The following is a 9,545-nucleotide window of genomic DNA, read 5'->3' as shown; positions in this document are numbered from 1 at the left end:
ATGTACACGAGGGCAGGTAACGGCCACCGCCGCCGGCGCGCTGCTGGCGTCGGTACACGCGCGACGCAACAACAGATTGGTACTGAAACCAAATGAAGCGTAAACATGGATTCAATTACCATCGGCTGCAGGAATACTAAGTAACGAAGGAGATGTGCGTGGCCATGTCCCGCCATCCCGGCCCTCGCCGCGGGACGCGCGCCGCATACCAAACACGGTCAGCCTGTCAGGTACCTCCTTACTGCCCCCGACACAAGCTGCTACGCGACGGGACAATCATGTCCCCGGACTCGTGCTAATGAGCCGTCATCGACTTTCGATGTATTATTTGCGACACGATGGGGATACATTATGTCTCTTAACTAACATTAATTTACAATATAACCTCCTCGGTTTGACAGGATACTAACAACCTCAAATCCGTAGGTTGATCTTTGTGCTGTTTAAATTGCTGAGAAATATATCTTCAAGTAAGGTACACTGTTGTAGACACGGGCAGACAATGTTACGCTCCGCGATAAGAAGCCTCTCGTACTAAACTCACGGTAACCGTACACGTACTTAACTTTAAGTTGTTCAGTATCTCTATATCTGGGTGGGTATACAGCGCAGATACGACATTCACCCGACATTCTTGACATCACATTACATCTGATAATGATTATCGGTATTACTCAGATATACTATGATATATTATGAACCCATATTGTGATTGGGATGCGGAGCTTAGAATTTTTTCACAGAATACGCCGGTTCAGATGTGATGCGGTGGACAACCAGCCGCCGTGACCTCCGATGTACCATGGCCGCGGGGGCGAGAGGGATCAACATACACTGACAATATAAAAACGTTAGACTGTTAGACCACATTTAGGGCTGCCGTAAAAAAAAAACAGAGAGACTAATTTAATATCTTTATAAATAAAGCCCTTTGTGAAGTCCCTTTATCTGGAGCAAAAAAATAATAAGTAAGTAAGATTTCGCTTTATTCGTTGTAATAAGAAAAACACAAAAGCTCATCTCGGTACAAATAATTTCATTTATTTTACCTACTTACTCATGAGATTATATTATTATTACAATGTACTAATGTAAGTGATTGTTAGTAAACCAAATAAATAAAATAAAAAATAAATAATCAGTTGTGAATAATACACAACAAGGTAAGGCACCTTTTACTTCGTCTTCCGGAAGTGCCCCGCCGGAGATCTCGCGATGTCAGCCCTACAGAGAGATGCCATTTGCAATAAGTTATTGCCTTTCAACCCTCCCCCTCCCCCGCCGCGGACATCTCTAGCTGTGATGCGGAGATTTCGCCGCAGTAAAAAGAGTAGATTATCTTCATATCAGCGCGTCGTGGCCCACACGTCATCAATGTCATACCTACATCCAAACGTTTGAGTTGGTAGATTGTCGAATGAACTCATGGTGTAGTTCAAAAGAGAATCTATATAGTTTTGCGTTAGATTAGGTTAATAACAAACGCTGGTGAAGATAACCTGCTGATTTAATTTGACTGTGGTCCCAAGCCGCTGCCGGGTGTGGTAGGTCCTCTACAATAAACAAGCATGTCCTCGAGAATCAAACTTGCTGCAACACCGGGATACTGCTGTATACTTAACACTCGGTCCAGGTCGCCGCACGTGACGGAGATGTCCCCGGCAACTTGTCGCCCGCACTACAAACTAATACAAGTTGTGTGGCGACGGACGCCGGCGACGCGCGCAACAACAGCCGCAGACGTGCGCTAACTTGCTGTTACTCTCGTTACAGACGTACAGATATAAACATGGACAGCTATATCATAAAGCATTCTATATTATTTCGTAGGAAATAAACTTCAATCCTTTTTTTGCAAATATATTTTTTATTATTATTAAAACCTGGTTTCCGTTTGACCTTAATGTCAGGGGAGATGTGCCCTAATGCGGTAGTAAAGTCTATTCTAACAGTAAACGTAAAAAACCTGACACAAATGAACAAAAGTCATGTTAAAATTACATTCATTACGTTAATTAAAAGTCTCACAATCCACACGATAAGATGAATATAACTAATTTAAGAGCCACACTCTTCTCGGTGTAGCATTGTCCATGCTACTTTTTAGGGGAAAATTGTGGTTTCCCTCTTGCCTTCCACCAACAAACAACACATACTAATTTATTTAGGCTGAGGATAGGGCATTGTGGCGCGCCTTGGGAGAGGCAGTGGACTGCGATGTTGCTGATGATGATGAATAAATATTTAAAATATTATTGTAAGCTTTGTCAATAATTATGTCAAAATAGCAATAGTGGCATCACTGTGAGGTGAGTATGTAGAAAAATGGGCTGAACTCACGTTGTTTCAAACAACACAATGAGGTTAGAGGGAGCTAGCAATCAGAAGAACGTTGTTGTTTTATTGAACCGGCACTGCATGGAGGCACGCCGGCTGGGAACTGCTCTAAACACACACGCGGAAAAAATACTTCAACTATTTAATTAAACAACATGTTCGCTAGCCGCGCCGCCCGGCGTTGCTCGCGCACCGTGAACTTCACTGAACATTCCATGAAGCTACATAAATGCTTGGCAACATTGTGACGTGTAACAGACAAGCAGGGCGTAGGCGTGTCCGGACATGGGCGAGGAGGAAACAACACGACCAACTTCACTTTAAAGTCTTACACATACAAGTTTTTTAACAAATGAGCGTTTTCAAAATTAAGTGTACTACGTCTGAATTTTAGCTATAATTAAAAATATGACATTGTTGGAGATATTTTGATTTAGATATTATTAAGATACGCGATAGTTTATGAAATTATGTGAAGTTGTTAACAGATTAATCTATTTTACGAAAAATTATGAAATTATAGGGCGACGGGTGAAAAAAATGTCAGTTTTGCGACTATCTTAAAAAATAATTGGTCTGTAACTATAAGAAAGATATAAATATGATTTTAGTTGTGTTATGAAGATTACCAAAGATATTTTATGAAAAAAATATATACATAGTCATAAAATCTATAAAACACGAAATATGCTAGTTTTTCGTTCGGTTTTGTCACAGCTGATACCAAGGCAACCATTATATTTACGATTTAATTTCGAATATTAGTTTAATAAACAAAGTAATTATTGTGTTACCGAATATTAAAATCATTTTAATAAATAATATAAATTATTAGCAACTCTCCATATTGAAAATTAGAAAAATCTAAGAATTTCTTCGTCGCAAAATGAGGGACTGTCGCAAAACTGACATACGAATTTTTCTAAGGGTGGGCTCACACAGGAGAAAACCGAACCCAAAAATGTAAGTGAATAAAATAAAAGATATACTTACACAAATTTTAATTTTTTAACCAAATAATTATCAATTCTGAATGGGAACAGTCTTTTTGAAAATCAAGATTACTTAGTTTAACAAATAACAAACTTGTCTTCTTTTTTCAGCTTCTTCTTCATTCATTTCAGATATTTTTTTCTTCTTCGATTTTATTCTTTGTAAATTTTTTAACCTTTGGGCGTTTAATTTCTCGGGATTTTCTTTTTAAAATTTTTCTCTATATCTCCGAGACCGTTCTGCACTAGTTAGTGGCATTGTTAAGCCTAAAAAATTTAAAACCTTTTCAGTATGTAGTCTCAGCTTTATAGTGTCGGTTTTGCGACTTTACTAGTCAGCCTGTAGGTCACAGGGAAAAATGTCGCAAAACTGACGTGACGCTCTGTTCCCATTTTGTATTCAAACCGATATTTAAAAGGAAAAAAAATACCTAGTCCTGTCACCAAATGTAAATAATTTTGCATTATAATATAGTTCATCTTCTGAATAAATTAATAAAATAAAACTCACCTGAATCTGATTTTATATCGTTTCAAACCCGACAGATAAAATTTTGACGGCCGTGGAATACCAGAAAACACGTCTCGCGTCACAAAATATATTTTGTCACTAGTCTTTTTTTTAATGGCGACCGGTAAATTAAGGATAATTTTGCCATTATAAAACGAAAATAGCTACCGTAAATAATTTCAATAGGCAGTTTTAGTCGTGACAAACCCGACATGTCCGGTCGGTACACTTTTTAAGACTTTTGAAAAAATTGAACTATATTTAAATAAGCACAAGATTTAAATTATAAACTACTGGAAATGAGAGAACCTTTAGAAAACTTCAACCAATACCAAACTTCAAATGATACCCTAGTACAAAAAGTTTTAAGAATCTCTTCAAATATTTATCAGTTTGAGTGGGGGACACGGCAAAATCTAGTACTTAGTGATAAAAAATTACATTTTATTTAAATAATTCCTCATAACCATGAAAATTTTGTTAGAATTTAATTAGTTTAGAATATATTTAATGTATCTCAATAATTAAAATAATTAGCTAGAAGTAAATTTTACTAGTTATTAGACTTCAAACACAAGGGACAACGTGAAAATGGGAGGTACACTTATTTTTGAAAATGCTCAAATACCTATTATAATCAAGGATCAATTCATAAAACGAAAATACGTAATAGAAGCCCGAACCATTGACACCACTTTTAAAATGAAATCCGTGTGCTCTGCAAGACACGATCACACGGACGATCATAGCCGCAACAGTCGTCGGAGTATTAGCAGTAGGAGACCGTGTACTATGTATGAATCTGTATAGACATACGCGTGACAACCGGGATTACTGTTCACTACGCCCCGATATACATACATAGGTACATGAGATGCAGTAGTCCGGCCTGGTGTCATGTCGTGAGGGTTACAACCACGATCACCACCACAAAAATGAATAATAAAGGACGACAAATTATAGCGGTGCTGTTCTTAAAAGTGTTAAAATATTCTACTAATAATATTCATATTATAACAATGTAAATAACATTATTCTCAGAAAACGTAGGTATGTATGTAACTGCCGATCTTTACAGCTTGATAATTGTGATTTTACAAGAAATAAAGTGATTGAAGCCTAGAACCCTAGAAACCTAGAATTAATTATGTAAGCTATTTCCCAGAGGAACGGGGAAGAACCAGTCAGTCTTTGATCCAAGTAGGCAGGTTAAATTATCTGGCTCAGTGTCGCTCCGAGGGACAGCCACAATAAACCAATTAGGGCATCTCGGAACAGATAACTATTCGGACATATACTTACTTGCGTAGGTCGCGCAGCTCTCACTAATGCCTCCACACCCCGTTTGGGATATAATAATTAAACAGAATTTTGAATAACAATTGAATTTACCCCTCCTATTGATTGAGGGGAGGCCTGTGCCCAACAGCTGGACGTATATAGGGTGTTTATATTATGTTATGTACCTATTGGATATGGTATACCAGAATAAATGAATTTATTATTACCATTTTTTCTGTAGCCTAATTGATGTCCTACTGCTGGGCAAAGGCCTCCCCCTTCTCTTTCTAGCCACCCCTGTCTTGGGCATCGTTCTGCCAGGTGTTCTGGAAGGCGCCTAGCTCGTCCCTCCATCGTCGTCGCGGTCTGCCTCGACCTTGTGTGGGGTCCAATCACATGTAATGTGCCACTTTTCCGGACACATACGGCAGACATGTCCCGCCCATTCCCACTTATTGTATTATATTATTCATCATCACTAATTTAAGAGCCACGCTCTTGTCGGTGTAGCATTCTCCATTCTTGTCTATCAAAAACCAATTCCTTCACCTCCTTATAAGACACGACATACCCCACACTAGCATCGTTCGAGCATCGTCTCGTCGTGCCAGCGTCAGCGTCAACACTGAGAACATCCTCTGTGTAGTGTTAGAGTTTAGGAAAGCGATTATTTCGTATTATATATTTTCGTAGCATATAAAAAGTAATTTATGATTATTTACGATTGATACAGAACGATATAAAATATCAAGATACACATAATAGTGGATTGCGTTGTGCACTGTATTTGTTCGCAAAAAACAAAAAACTGGCGCGGCGGCGACGCGTCAACGTCGCATAGACGCTGACGCGACGACGACGCTCGAAAGACGCTGGTGTGCTTTTCTTGATCTTCGCCTTCCTCTCTATGCTTGTAGCTTCCCTTCTATGATGTTTTTAATAAATTCGTCGTGTCTTATTAAGTGTCCAATCATCTTGCCTCTTCTGTCCTCAATAACTCTCAATATAATATTATTATTAATGATAATATATTTATAGATCATTTATAATACTATGTTATTAATTGCGCCAGTACAATAAACGCATTGACACGTCGTAATTATTGACTGGTATCATCAAGGGCGTAGTAACTATTACGTGACCTGTGATCAAGGTGCTGCAAGAGCTTTAACAATTTAAATACTTGAATAAACACTGGAGGTTCCTAAGAAATATGAATTAAGATATACATATTATAAAGAAAGAAAGGGATTAATTTGCACATTTCAAATATGTATATAATACTAGCTTTTACATGTGGGTTTTCTTGTATTTACTAGATAATAACATTGAATTGATAACATGACTGCCCAGTCATGTTCCGGATAGGTTTTACCTCCAAATCTTGCATAAAATAGTAACGAAAGCACGTTTTCTTAATAAATAAGACCCCAAAATAATATACAATTAAAATATAAGATTAAAAACTAAAACTCGATTACGGAAAATTCACGGTTTAAAAAGTATGAAACAATAAAATAGGTACCTATATGTCACTGAAATTCTTCCGATTGATGATGTTTACAAGTTAGCCGTGGTTGTATGCCAATCTGTCCTAAGAGGTTGCTTACCACGGTATACGAGTTTAGTTTTTGTAGCTTGTAAGTCGTCCATAAATAAGTAAATAAATAAATTATCAGGTGAGGATGACACAGGTTCAGCGACCCACTCCGCGCCGGAGCCTGGGCGGCTGCACTCGCTAAATTTATTATCACAATAACATTAATAATAAAGTGCACGAGTCGGTGCGCGTGACCCGTACAACAAATTTTAATTAATTCCTTAATTAACTCCATTCCTCTCGGTTTGTCAGGCGTCGCTTAAAAATTTAATCTCTGTTCGCAACACTCCAACAACGCAGGAAACTTTATTCCAAAGAAGAATAACTACCACAGTTTCATTAAGTAGAAATTGGAAGTAGTTAACCCTATTTATATCACATCGAAGCAATTCATCTAAAAAACCAATATTGCAATTTGACATTTGCGCATATAAAAGTAAGTGCGCAATGCAAACAAATGTCAAATAGCAATATTGCCTTTATCCCGTCGTACATTCACAATCGAGCCGCTGGATTGTGAATGTACGACCGTTAGTATTATATGATCTGTGGTACGACTAACTAGGTACGACTACCTACAAAACACTATAAATTATCCAACCCGAGAAATATTAGCTAGATTACTTTGTAAATATTAATTTGTATAAGTTTACTTATGTTGTTTCTCTAGTTTTAAGTAGTCGTTTTCTTTAGTTTTTTAAATGTATTTTTTTATTAGTTCCTGACGGAATTTTAGGAGCAATTACACACATTGAGTAGTAAAAAACGGTAGCCGTTACATTAATTGAAGCACACCATATTATGCCGAACAAATATTATACTTTCAGCCGGTGGATCCCCAAATCATAAAGTATCCCTCATAAAGCAATATGAACAAAAAAGCCTCGAAAAGTTAGTCAATTACGAGTTCAGTGAGATCTGAGCAAATATTTCATACGGTCTCATTTGCGAGCTGCGAGCGGCTGTAACTGGAGCATTCCAGTCGGGTGTTGCCGACACGGGGCCACAGCATTTTATGTACTTTATCTACACGGCAGTTACATAAACCATAAAATAATTAATTGCAGTTAGTTTTTTTTAATATGAATGTTGGTACTGACGAAGCCTATGGATGATGATGGATTTACATTCTGTTTTTTTATTATTATTGTTTCTGAATAAATATAGTTTTAGATTGCAGTTAATAATCAAACATACTGTGTCATTTAAAAATATGATTATTAGACCATTGTACTCGCCTATTGAATACACATCTAGAAAATCTCAACACGTTTACCTTCACCCTCAAGTATCTCAAGGGGTGCAGCAGTGTGTAATTGTGAACATGGGTTTATGTATGCTAAGTTAATAATAATAATAATAAAAAGTTTAAAAAGTTATCGCTGGAGTGCACTAATGGTTACGATCCTGTCGGCGTTGACGACATTAATTACTTTATCGTGGATATCCGAGGTTAATGGACTATTTTCAATTATTGCCTCCTTAATTAGCAATTTAAAAACATTTGTGTTCGATAAAAGTAAAGAGAAATGTCGCTTTACTTTCTTAAACATATCTACAGAGCGGTTGAAGACAACTCTGAATGAAAAAACAAATAAAGAGGGAGTTGCACAAGTCAACTATGTAAATGGCAAATGAAACCACGCGCCCCAGCACCCGACACAGAACAAATTCTAAACTATTAAATTAACCCACTGCTCTGGGGAAAGCTTATACTCTATGCAGCTTATTCTTAGGACTCCTCCGAAGCTCCACTCCATCAAATAAAGAAAGAAAAAAATAAATAAAGAAAAAATATATTTATTCGACATACCTATTTATTGTTTCATCAGGCAGGAACCAGCAACTCGCGTTATCCTTATGTATAGTATACGACGAGCATTAAAGCTTTCGAGTAGCGCCCTCAGTAACAACATGATGTAAACTTGCTGCGGAACTGTCGGACAAACTTTCGTTTTAAGGAATTTAATGCAAAACAAATGCCGGCTGCATCACGCCTTCACTGATTACACAACATGCACTCACTTAACCCTGTCAAGGAAACATGCGCATAATAAACATGTTTAACTCGTTATAATTTATCACTACAAAAACATACATCGTAGTGTACGTAGAAAACGTGTTCAGCAGTGCGACCGATAACATGGGGAAAGTTTGCGCGTCTTTGTATGAAGTCCCCGGCTGCATTGATGTGATGCGGTGTGAGTGTGAGGCGCGCGACATGAGCGGCCGCCGCGCCGGCACAGGAGGTCTATTGCCGTCCGCTACGACATCCAATACAGTTTACTAGCGTAGTATGACTAAATTGATTCTTCAAAATTAGAAATATTGTAGGGCCAACTAATTCCAGTTTATCTACATAATCTTGTCATTTCCGCTAGTAAGTAATAGCATTAGCATTCAAACAATCTCAGCATAATATCTCGTATATAGTTATTGCAGTTCGCTCGCCACGGGTCAATTTTCGTTAGTATTGCTCTGTCTAGCGCTGCAGGGGCTAGCAGGGCCCTCGCTTGTCCTCGGGGGCGGCAGTTGGCGCCCCGTGCTGGGGCTGCCGCGATTGTACCCCCGGCTCTTTACTAACACCGTCACTCGCACTATAATACAACGGCAGCGGTGCGCCCGCACTGCCGCGCAATAAATATGTTTGACCAGCGGCACTGTTACGTGTTCAGTGCAACATCAGATTGGGACATGAACATAATATATACCGCTATCTGAACTATGTTTCTCATAATAATTGTGCATCTTAAATTAATTAAAAGGGCGTGTCTCGTGCTTAAGATATCGTTATACTTTCGTTGATTTAGGTAAAAAAAAGCAT

Source organism: Pectinophora gossypiella, chromosome 20 (genome assembly GCF_024362695.1).
Source record: "Pectinophora gossypiella chromosome 20, ilPecGoss1.1, whole genome shotgun sequence".
In the NCBI taxonomy this organism is placed as follows: domain Eukaryota; kingdom Metazoa; phylum Arthropoda; class Insecta; order Lepidoptera; family Gelechiidae; genus Pectinophora; species Pectinophora gossypiella.
Note: the sequence above shows the minus strand (reverse complement) of the source record.